Genomic DNA, 12190 nt, shown 5'->3' on the forward strand with positions numbered 1-12190 from the left:
AATAAATTTACTTCTCCGCAAATTTTATTGATAAATAAATCTACTTCTCTGCCAAAGGCACTGAACTCCTCCTTTTTTTAAATAGTATTTTTGGGTGGGTATGCTGACAACAAATATCAGTTAAATTTTGCAAATAGACCCCCCCTCCAAAAGTGGTGTTTATTCCGAAAGCTTTTCTTAAGATGAGGAGGTTGAGGGTGATTATAAGGTGGACCTGATCTAAAAAAACAAAACAAAAAAAGTTTTTTTATGCGCACATAAGCAACTATTTTTTTTATTGACTTTTTTTTAAACATTTTTATTTAAAAATTAATAAATTTCAATGAATAGAATAATAAATCATTTATCATTAATATGTGTTTTTGGTTTTGTGTTGAATGAAACTTTTTTTTTTCATTACAACAATAATGAACCAATTTAAATCTTCCGGCATGCGTTTAAGGGTTACGAAATTATCTGTTTCTAACTCTCTCCCTCTCTCTGTTTATCTATCAATCCCTTTATCTCGCTATCTCTTTCTCTTTCTCTATTTTCCTCTCACTGTCTCTTTTCTATCTATATATCTTCCTCTCTATCTGTCCATCTCTAATCCCTCATCCTATTTAGTCTCCTAAAATAATTACAGTGATTAAGGCATTGTCAAAACATGGATAAATCCTATTTTAGTCACCTAATTTACTGACTGTGAGAATAGAAGTTATTTGGAAATTACTGCTACCTTGAACAGCACCAGAAGTAACTGGTAAAACCTTTCTAATTAAATTGATTGTTTGGCAGCCATTTGGTAACAGAACGACAAAGCCTTAGCCCTTGCTGCATGAGGAATACCTGCGACCTTGCTGCCAAGTAGAAGAATTATTTATTCTACTTTAAAACATTCAATTTTTCAAAAATCTCATGTTCGACATCTTCAAAACATCCAATTTGGGGAAAAATATTGCAAAAATGCAAACTTATTGTTTAGGATGAATGCACAATGGTACGCAAAAAATCACTTAAGGCTCTTGGTCAATCCTTGCAAGATTTGCGTGGCAATGTCAGACCATTTGGGAATGCAGTAATATTGCTTGAGGAGATTTCAGACAAATGTTACCTGTTATTCTTCAATCAACACCAGCAGATGAAATAAATGCTTGCCTCAAATACTCTACCTTTTTGTTCAATGTGAAGACATTAAACTTAACTCAAAATATGCATGTCCAGTTGCAAACTGTTCGATTCGCACAAAAACTTTTGCATCACTTGTGGGAAATTGGGTACGAAAAAGTGCCAGCTGATCAGAGTTAAGGGCAAAATTCTTTGACTTTTAACTTCTGTAATTTCTGTAATTTAATTCCATCAAAAGAATAGTTAGTTTAAAAGGTTTTTGCAGATATTCAAATTATAAGAATTCCATTTGACTGAGTGAATGAGCTATTCTTGCAGGTCAATACAAAGATGCCCATGAACTTAACGCTATAATTAAATGTAAAATTCCAAGTGAGGTAGTCAAATACAAATCCATCGACACTGTTGTGAAAGCAGATAAAGTGGTTAATTATCCAACAGTTATATTTGCCAGGGATGCTACTGAAATTTGGTGTACTAATTATCATGTTGTGAAGTATAAACCAATCCAAGCTTTGCAATGGCACATAGCTTGCAGTAAAAAAAAAATAACAAACAATATCATAGAAACAACAATCTTAACAGGACCTTTCACAGATGAATATATATTCATTCCATGCATTCCTATGATTCCACCGGATACATCATTACACTTTAGCAAATTGCACTTTCCAATTTTATTGTCATTTGTAATAACCATCAACAAAGCACAGGGAACAATCTTTACAATTGTGGGCCTTACAGTTACACACTGACTGTTTTTTCACATGGGCAATTTATGTTACATATTCAAGAGTCACCAAACCGGAAAATCTCTATATCAGCTAAGAAAATGGAACAACAAAAACTGTGTACCCATGCAAAATGGAAATTTAAACCTATAAGAAACATGCTTTTTCTCATTTTAGAACTTTTTCCATTGCGCCAATTTGAGCCACAGCAACGCGTGGCAGGGTACAGCTAGTATATATAGATATATATGTATATTTCATGAAAAAAGCTTCTATCTTAGAACTGCACGCTTGTGTAACTGTGAAAATTTATCCTCTTTTGATGCTTCCTAACTCACTGCAATTGTCTTCAAGTCCAACATGAACAAGTTTTTGATAAGCTATCCATTTTAGTTAACCACTTTACCAAATTCCTATTACTACGGTATTTTCCTATTGACTACTGTACTCTCATTAACCCTTATCCTCAAGTGGCCTCCAGTGGTGACTGCTTTTTATATATTTATATATATATATGTATATATATATATATATATATGTGTGTGTGTGTGTGTGTGTGTGTGTGTGTGTGTGTGTGTGTGTGTGTGGAGTTGAAAAAGGAACAAATGAAGATATATTTTCATCAACGTTTCCTCTTTATTTAAAGACTTCCATCAGGAAGATTAAATCAAAGGAACAAAATACCAGTACAATATAATTAGGGAAAAGATGTTTTTGTTTTATTTCAGAACGAATAAAATCGTTGTAAAGTCAAAATGTGTGGTCGTATGAGTGTATTTTTTAAAAAAACTTCATATATTTTTTTACATAGGCGTCACCACTGATCAAGGCCGATATGCCACTCAAGGATAAGGGTTAAATATTCATATAAGCGTTTTAACATCTATAAAAACATGATGCAAATTTATGTTATTTTTGGACCTAATATAGTCCTTATAATCCAAATGTGAATATATAATTATTTATTGACTGGTTATATATATTAATTGTTCTGGCAGGGAAGACTTATGCATAGCTGCTTCCTTTTCATCGTGAGGTTAGCCAGCGGTGTTAGCTGGAAGCGAGAAAGCATGCAAGCATGAACACTAACTTATACGTAACACACTAAACGCATCACATCCCCCTGACGGATTAAGAATCCAAACGCACACACATAGCCCTCCATCATCAAGACTCCTATGGTGCCTCCACGTTGGCCACACACGGTAACTGGGTGCCTTGCGGCCCCAGCCTAAACTTATAGAAGATCCCGGAGTAGTAGGGGATCCCAGAGGTAGTTCGTAATGGCCCACCAATGAACATGCCCTGGCACACTAGCAACACCTACCCCACTGTCTTGTGGTGCGCTTGGTTGGGCGAAGGCTGGGGGAACCAACCCCAAAATAAAACAACACTGCCTTGTGGGCCTTATCACAGGAAAGGCTAAGAGATGGGAACTCTGACTTCAAATCCTACTGCTGCATTGCAGTTTTCCTTAAAAGGCTATAAAACCACATCTAGACAGAAAAAGCGTAGTAGCGGACACGATAGGGCGACTGTTTACCACACTGAGATTACTTTCAGCCAGAAGCTTCGGCCTCCTCTGCCCCAGTCGTCGCGGGTTCACTCCACTGGCCATGAGCATTGGAGGTTCAGAGGGTGTTTATCTGATGCGCAACAGATACTGCACCTAAACTGTCCAAGCAAGTTTGGAGCCAAGGTGGAAAGTCCTGTGGTGATGGAGTGAAACTACGCCAACACAGAGGGATAAAGCGCTGAGGTCCCAACTAGTCATCGTCAAGATTGACGGACTGCATGATGATGATGATGATGATGATATATTAATTAATATTGCTAATGGTTTCTAAGTAAAGTAATTTGTATCTAAATTTAAATTATATTTATTTTTTAATATTAATAAAAATAAAATGACGAAACCGTGGATAGACATACGTAATATACGAAAATACATGTAAGTTTTCTATCCACGGTTTCGTAAAAGTTTTTCCCATTAATAGTTACAATAAGCAGAAAGATTCAGTTAAAAATTGAACCATAAGAAAGTCTTAAATAGTATCGTAGTAAACTCTGAACATTGATTTTTTTAATAATTTACGAGCACACCCTACAACAAAAGGTTTGATTTCTTGCAATACAGAGCAAACCCCCTTTTTCCTTTGTTAAATAAAAAATGGAGTTTACAACTGAAGAGAGTCGGAGGGTGCATCGGCGGAAACTTTTTGCCAATAACACGCAAGATAAGAAAAATTGTTAGAACAATCAAAACAATACACACATGCTTTTACTTATTAATGAAGGCGATAAATTGTAGTAAAAAAATATTGCTTTTTACGAAACCGTGGCTAGGCATACATAATATACGCAAAAAAAACACACAAAAAACAAACAAACGTAAGAGGTCTAACCACGGGTTCTTAGAATATGCGTTTACTTATTAAAGGCGATAAATTGTAGTAAAAAATATTACTTTTTACGAAACCGTGGCTAGACATACATAATATACGCAAAAAAACAACAAAAAAACACGTAAGAGGTCTAACCACGGGTTCTTAGAATATGCGTTTACTTATTAAAGGCGATAAATTGTAGTAAAAAATATTGCTTTTTACGAAACCGTGGCTAGACATACATAATATACGCAAAAAAAAATACACGTAAGAGGTCTAACCACGGTTCGTAGAATATGCGTTTACTTATTGATGGCGATAAATTGTAGTAAAAAAATATTGCTTTTTACGAAACCGTGGCTAGTCCTACATAATATACGCAAAAAACACGTTTACTTATTGATGGCGATAAATTGTAGAAACCTCCTCGCTGTTCAATTTTGTTAAAGTTTGAAATAAAAGCTGACGTCAACCAGCGGATTATGCCGAGCGTCCTCGATCAAATCATAACAACGTACGCAAAAGAAAATAGCAAAATGAATTTTTTACATAGTCATCATCACATATAAATGCCTAGAGGCCACTCGAGGATAAGGGTTAAAGAGTCAATTGGACAGTATAGTAATCGTTAGTAATAGAAATTCGGTAAATTTATTAACTTAAGTGAAACGGTTCATCAAGAACTTGTTTACATTGAAGACGACCATATTGTAGTGAGCCGGGAAAAAACGCAAACGGAAGACAGTTTCACTGGCATGCAGTTCTAAGAAAGACACTTTGTTCATGGAATCTACGTTTAGGTTTAGGCACAGATGAAAATTGGGGGAATTTATTGATAGTGTTTTTATTTAGATGAGTGTTTCTCGTGAAGGCTTGTCGATGGGGAAGAATAGATTGCAGCTCAGACGAGCACTGGCCATGAAAATAACGATATAGCAGAGACAGACTCGCAACAGATGCAAATGTAAAAAAATAAAAACAACAAAAATAAAAAACAACCTACCGTAATTTGGTCTTTTATTATTCTTTTTATAATAATAACCGTCAAGAAAAAGTGGGGAGAGGCAACATCTAAGTTTTAAGGGGGTCAACTTATTTTAAGGACATGTTGTAAGACATTTCATATACAAATGCTATCTTTCTTGTTTAGGTCGGCCGCACAGTTCTAGTAACCGATCTGTGATTGGTTTAAATTTGAATGTGTCAGGTGATTTGCCTTGGCGCGCCGTTTGTATCATGCTATTATTTTTCAGTGTAAGAGAAATTCGGCAACAGGATAGACTTAAACCACAGCGGCTGCAACTGAAGGGAATCAAGACTATTCCTGCATGAACACCAAACAGTCGGTGAACGAAGGACACATTTCTTCAAGCAGAGACAACTTATATTGCTGAATCTATTCAAATCAATGACGACATTCAAAAAACTGTTCGTCATGTTTATTGTCCAAATATTGGATCTTATTTCATTTCATCTTGACTCTCGTGGGGCTATTATTATGCCTAATTATAGGCGCCATCATTCCCGCCGAATTTACCATGAACATGCATGGTACCTTTCAAAGGAACAACGAACTAACATTCCGACAAGCCTAAACTTATAGAAGATCCCGGAGTAGTAGGGGAAACCAGAGGTAGTTCGTTATGCCCCACCAATGAACATGCCCTGGCACACTAGCAACACCTACCCCACTGTCTTGTGGTGCGCTTGGTTGGGCGAAGGCTGGGGGAACCAACCCCAAAATAAAACAACACTGCCTTGTGGGCCTTATCACAGCAAAAGGCTAAGAGATGGGAACTACTGACTTCAAATCCTACTGCTGCTTTGCAGATTTCCTTAAAAGGCTATAAAACCACATCTAGAAAGAAAAAGCGTAGTAGCGGACACGATAGGGCGACTGTTTACCACACTGAGATTACTTTCAGCCAGAAGCTTCGGCCTTCTCTGCCCCAGTCGTCGCGGGTTCACTCCACTGGACATGAGCATTGGAGGTTCAGAGGTTGTTTATCTGATACGCAACAGATACTGCACCTAAACTGTCCAAGCAAGTTTGGAGCCAAGGTGGAAAGTCCTGTGGTGATGGAGTGAAACTACGCCAACACAGAGGGATAAAGCGCTGAGGTCCCAACTAGTAATCGTCAAGATTGACGGACTGCATGATGATGATGATGATGATGATGATATATTAATTAATATTGCTAATGGTTTCTAAGTTAAGTAATTTGTATCTAAATTTAAATTATATTTATTTTTTAATATTAATAAAAATAAAATGACGAAACCGTGGATAGACATACGTAATATACGAAAATACATGTAAGTTTTCTATCCACGGTTTCGTAAAAGTTTTTCCCATTAATAGTTACAATAAGCAGAAAGATTCAGTCAAAAATTGAACCATAAGAAAGTCTTAAATAGTATCGTAGTAAACTCTGAAAATTGATTTTTTTATAATTTACGAGCACACCCTACAACACAAGGTCTAATTTCTGGCAATACAGAGCAAACACCCTTTTTCCTTTGTTGAATAAAAAATGAAGTTTACAACTGAAGAGAGTCGGAGGGTGCATCGGCCGAAACTTTGTGCTAATAACACGCAAGATAAGAAAAATTGTTAGAACAATCAAAACAATACACACATGCTTTTACTTATTGAAGGCGATAAATTGTAGTAAAAAACGTTGCTTTTTACGAAACCGTGGCTAGACATACATAATATACGCAAAAAAAAACAAAACAAAAAAAAAAACACACGTAAGAGTTCTAACCACGGGTTCGTAGAATATGCGTCTCCTTATTGAAGGCGATAAATTGTAGTAAAAAAAATGTTGCTTTTTACGAAACCGTGGCTAGTCCTACATAATATACGCAAAAAACACGTAAGATATCTACCCACGGTTCGTAGAATATGCGTTTACTTATTGATGGCGATAAATTGTAGAAACCTTCTCGCTGTTTAATTTTGTTAAAATTTGAAATAAGAGCTGACGTCAACCAGCGGATTATGCCGAGCGTCCTCGATCAAATCATAACAACGCTACGCAAAAGAAAATAGCAAAATGACTTTTTTACATAGGCATCATCACATATAAAGGCCTGGAGGCCACTCGAGGATAAGGGTTAAAGAGTCAATTGGACAGTATAGTAATCGTTAGTAATAGAAATTCGGTAAATTTAATGACTTAAGTGAAACGGTTCATCAAGAACTTGTTTACATTGAAGACGACCATATTGTAGTGAGCTGGGAAAACACGCAAACGGAAGACAGTTTCACTGGCATGCAGTTCTAAGAAAGACACTTTGTTCATGGAATCTACGTTTAGGTTTAGGCACAGATAAAAATTGGGGGAATTTATTGATAGTATTTTTATCTAGATGAGTGTTTCTCGTGAAGGCTTGTCGATGGGGAAGAATAGATTGCAGCTCAGACGAGCACTGGCCATGAAAATAACGATATAGCAGAGACAGACTCGCAACAGATGCAAATGTAAAAAAATAAAAACAACAAAAATAAAAAACAACCTACCGTAATTTGGTCTTTTATTATTCTTTTTATAATAATAACCGTCAAGAAAAAGTGGGGAGAGGCAACATCTAAGTTTTAAGGGGGTCAACTTATTTTAAGGACATGTTGTAAGACATTTCATATACAAATGCTATCTTTCTTGTTTAGGTCGGCCGCACAGTTCTAGTAACCGATCTGTGATTGGTTTAAATTTGAATGTGTCAGGTGATTTGCCTTGGCGCGCCGTTTGTATCATGCTATTATTTTTCAGTATAAGAGAAATTCGGCAACGGGATAGACTTAAACCACAGCGGCTGCAACTGAAGGGAATCAAGACTATTCCTGCATGAACACCAAACAGTCGGTGAACGAAGGACACATTTCTTCAAGCAGAGACAACTTATATTGCTGAATCTATTCAAATCAATGACGACATTAAAAAAACTGTTCGTCATGTTTATTGTCCAAATATTGAATCTTATTTCATTTCATCTTGACTTTCGTGGGGCTATTATTATGCCTAATTATAGGCGCCATCATTCCCGCCGAATTTACCATGAACATGCATGGTACCTTTCAAAGGAACAACGAACTAACATTCCGACAATAGGAATTCGAACTAAAGGCTCCATGCGTATGGAAGCAAATCAGGACACCTTTTTGCAAAGGAACTATTCCAGAACCAAAGAACTTTCGTTGCTGTTATTTGTGAATAGATTTTGAGTTTAAAGTTATGGCTTTTGTTTGTGGAATTCATTTGCTTCTTCAGAGAGGAAATTGAGTGTGTGAGAAAGAAATTTCTTACAGACATGTTTTTAAAAACTGTTTTTATTATTACATTAGTCTAATTCAATGCGCCGCGTTGTTATTGACTGATCTGCGTGTTATCCAAGTTCGGCATAACTCGGCTGTTGACGTTATGTTCCGGCCAAAGCGTAGCGAAATCTAAGACACGTTTTCTTTTTACATAGGGGTCACCACTTATCAAGGTCCGCAGGCCACTCCAAGATAAGAGTTACTGAGTGTACAGTAGACAATGGGAAATATAGTAGGTAGTAATGGAAATTTGGTAAATTGGATTCCTTAAGGGGACGGTTCATTAAGAATTTGTTTACGCTGGACTTGAAGACAGCCAAATTGTGTCAGCTTGAAAGCAGGAAAACAGAAGAAAGTTCTACAGGCGTGCAGTTCTAAGAAATAAAATTTGTTCATGTAATCTACATTTAGGTTTAGGCACAGATAAAGAGTTGGGGGAATTATAGTGTTTTCAGACAGACGAGTGTTTCTCGTGAAAGTTTGGCGAGGAGAGACCATAGATTGGAGCTCAGACGGGTACTTGCCATGAAAATAATGATAAAGCAGAGACAGACTTGCAACATCTCTTCTGTGAGAAAGAGGTTGCAGGGAAGAGAAAAGGGCATCCCTTACGAGGTTACGAAGTCTATTTCTTACTCTATCAAGGCAGGATAAGTCCTTTCTAACAGCTCCTGCCCAGATGTGGTAACAGTACTCGATCCTTGGACACATCTGGCTCATATAGATAGAGAAATGAATGCATGTAAAATGTAGAAAACAACAAAAAAACAAAAATAAAAACAACCTACCGTAATTTGGTGTTTTATTGTTCTTTTCTTTTATAATAACTGTCAAGAAAAGGTCAGAAAAAGTTAAGTTTTAGGGGATCAAATTATTTTGAGAAAATGTTTTATAAAAACAAGGACCCGTGGCGCAGTGGTTAGAGTACCGTGAAAAATCAATTGTAAAAGTGATATTCTCCTGAAGGTTCAAGGTTCAATCCTCAGTGTGGACGACCGAAAAATACATTTGCGAATTACTTAGGACCTCTATCCAGTCATGGTTGACGGAACAAGAGCAGGCTACCCCGTGAAGTAAATAAAGGGTTCCGCTAGAAATTCCGACAGAAACATTCCCGAGTTCGACAAGATATACCTGAAGAAGGTCGGAGGTTATATCGACCGAAATTATCGGGATTGAAACCGACGTTACCAATGACTTACCTCATCTAACAACTTTCTGTACACACTTATAGATTATTACTACCAGTAATATTTTGTAAATCTTATAATCACAGGTTTCCATACGAGCTGACTGCTGGATAGTTTTATTCTGAAGTATATATATATATATATATATATATATATATATATATATATATATATATATATATATAAGTAATGTGATTGATAATTTAAAATTTAAAAATCAAATTATAATTAAATTAAAAATCCGTTTCATAAGAAGGAACAACAACAAAATCAATTATCTGTACGATCGTTTCGGAAAACAGTGTTTTTATTGTGGTAGACATCAAGTTACGGACAATAATTATTACATATAGTTTTTTAATAAACAAGGTCTCCTCGTCAGCAAATTTAAAAGGATTTTTATTAAATCTAAAAGACACCATAAATAAACCTAGCATTAAAAGTAAGTATATATATATATATATATATATATATATATATATATATATATATATATATATATATATATATATATACAGGGTGACCCCCCAAAAAAAAAAGATATAGAAAGTATTTCTAGAATATATGCCGTAGAACGTAGAAAAAAAATACCCTAGTGTTTTGATGTGATCTTTTGAATACAATAAACTAGTTATGACCAAAGTTCCATTTCATTCGGGCAAGACACTAAGAAACGGGGCCTAGTTAGAGTTTGGGCCCGTTTTTTTGGGGTCACCCTGTGTATATATATATATACATATATTATATATATATATATATATATATATATATAATGTGTATATAAACAGCATGTTTTTATTCAGACCGATATTTTTAAATAGCACGGAGTTTTTTGGCCTAATTATCTTTTTTTTTTTAATTTTTCCATTCTTCGAATGGTCATTTTTATGTTTCGGTCTAATATGTGCAATAAAGTTCCGTAGTCATTTTCATCTATCTGTTTTTATTGCGAGTACTTTCAACTGATTTTCTTCAGTCGTCTTCATTTTTGATTGAAATCTGGATGCGTTTATATGCTTCAGTTAAAATTACATTTAAATTACCTGAAATTTCTCATGTGTAAAAAATGTGGACGACGAAATTGGGAGAACTACAATGCGAGACACACATCTGGAAAGATGCAGCAATCATCATAAATATATATATATATATATATATATATATATATATATATATATATATATACAGGGTGACTAAAAAAAACAGAGGACATTCAATTGTTTTTCTGAGCATTTTACAGTCAACGGAGAAAAAAAAAGCCAAATACCCTAATGTTTTGATGTGATGTTTTGGATATAATAAACTAGTTATGACCAAAGTTTCATTTCATTTGAACAAAACTCTAAGAAATAGGGCCTAATTAGAGGTAGGGTCCGTTTTTTTTTTAGTCATCTTGTATATATATATTATTCGAGCCCTCACCATATGTTTCCCTATATAGGTTTGCGTTCTGAACGCTTCGACTATATTCATTGTTTTCCTCGTTTGATTGGTTGTTTTTATGTTTTGGTAATTGCGTGACTGTGCAGGCGTATACCACGTCTTTGTATATGCAATTGTTATTAAGGGGGCATTCATTTTTATTTAGGCAGTTACATTTGTTACTAGGTATTAGGTCATTTTACTCTCCCTAACACTTCGCCCCACTAAAAATAATATAAACTTCTAATGAAAAGGTTTCCACCAGACTTTGAATTATTATCGGCTGCACCCAAAACAAATTTAAACAAGCACTTGCCCGATTCGGATATATACACATCTATGCGGATTACCCAGTATATAGCTTGGAAATTATTACCAAACGGATGTAAAGAACGTATAATATGGATTTTACCAAGCAAGTTGGATCAACAAAAACATTCATATCCTTTTTCTACAAATACTCCTGCTACAGGACTTCTGATAAATGTATTATTTTCACTTTGACTTTCCATGCCTCACTGACTTTAGCAAATAGGGTGCATACCTTTATAACTATTTGCTAATATTTTCTCTCCTCTGATGAGATGGTAGACATCGAAACCCTATAGGTTAAGGAGATTAATTTTCTAAAACATTCTTTGTCTTGCTTAGAATAATAAAAATTCTTTGATATGAAACTCAACCACTTCATTTCATTTCAATAAGAGTTTTTTGAAATTCATTGAATTACAATTTAATTTATTTGCTCTATCTTGCATATCGAGCAATTATTGTTTAGATGGGATAACTTATAGAATATTACTGCCAGTAATATTTTGTAAACCTACAATCTCACGTTTACATAACCACTGATTGTTAAATAAAAACTATTCCGAAGTATATATATATATATATATATATATATATATATATATATATATATATGATGAAAATAATGGAAATAGTATTCCGACAAAATAGAGAAAATAAAAAGGAACAAACCGTATTATGTGTTCACCAACGTTTCGTCTTTATTTCGAGACTTCCTAAATA

At 35.0% G+C, this 12190-nt stretch overlaps 1 long non-coding RNA gene across 1 annotated transcript in view; it reads left to right on the top strand.

Moving 5' to 3' along the window:
- LOC145243787 (uncharacterized) overlaps window positions 1–12190 on the top strand; it is an 878591-nt gene that overhangs the window by 426035 nt on the left and 440366 nt on the right. The gene's annotated exons all lie outside the window — the stretch shown is intronic.

This window comes from Euprymna scolopes, chromosome 22 (genome assembly GCF_053919585.1).
Source record: "Euprymna scolopes isolate OS-2025 chromosome 22, ASM5391958v1, whole genome shotgun sequence".
NCBI classification, from domain to species: Eukaryota; Metazoa; Mollusca; class Cephalopoda; order Sepiida; family Sepiolidae; genus Euprymna; species Euprymna scolopes.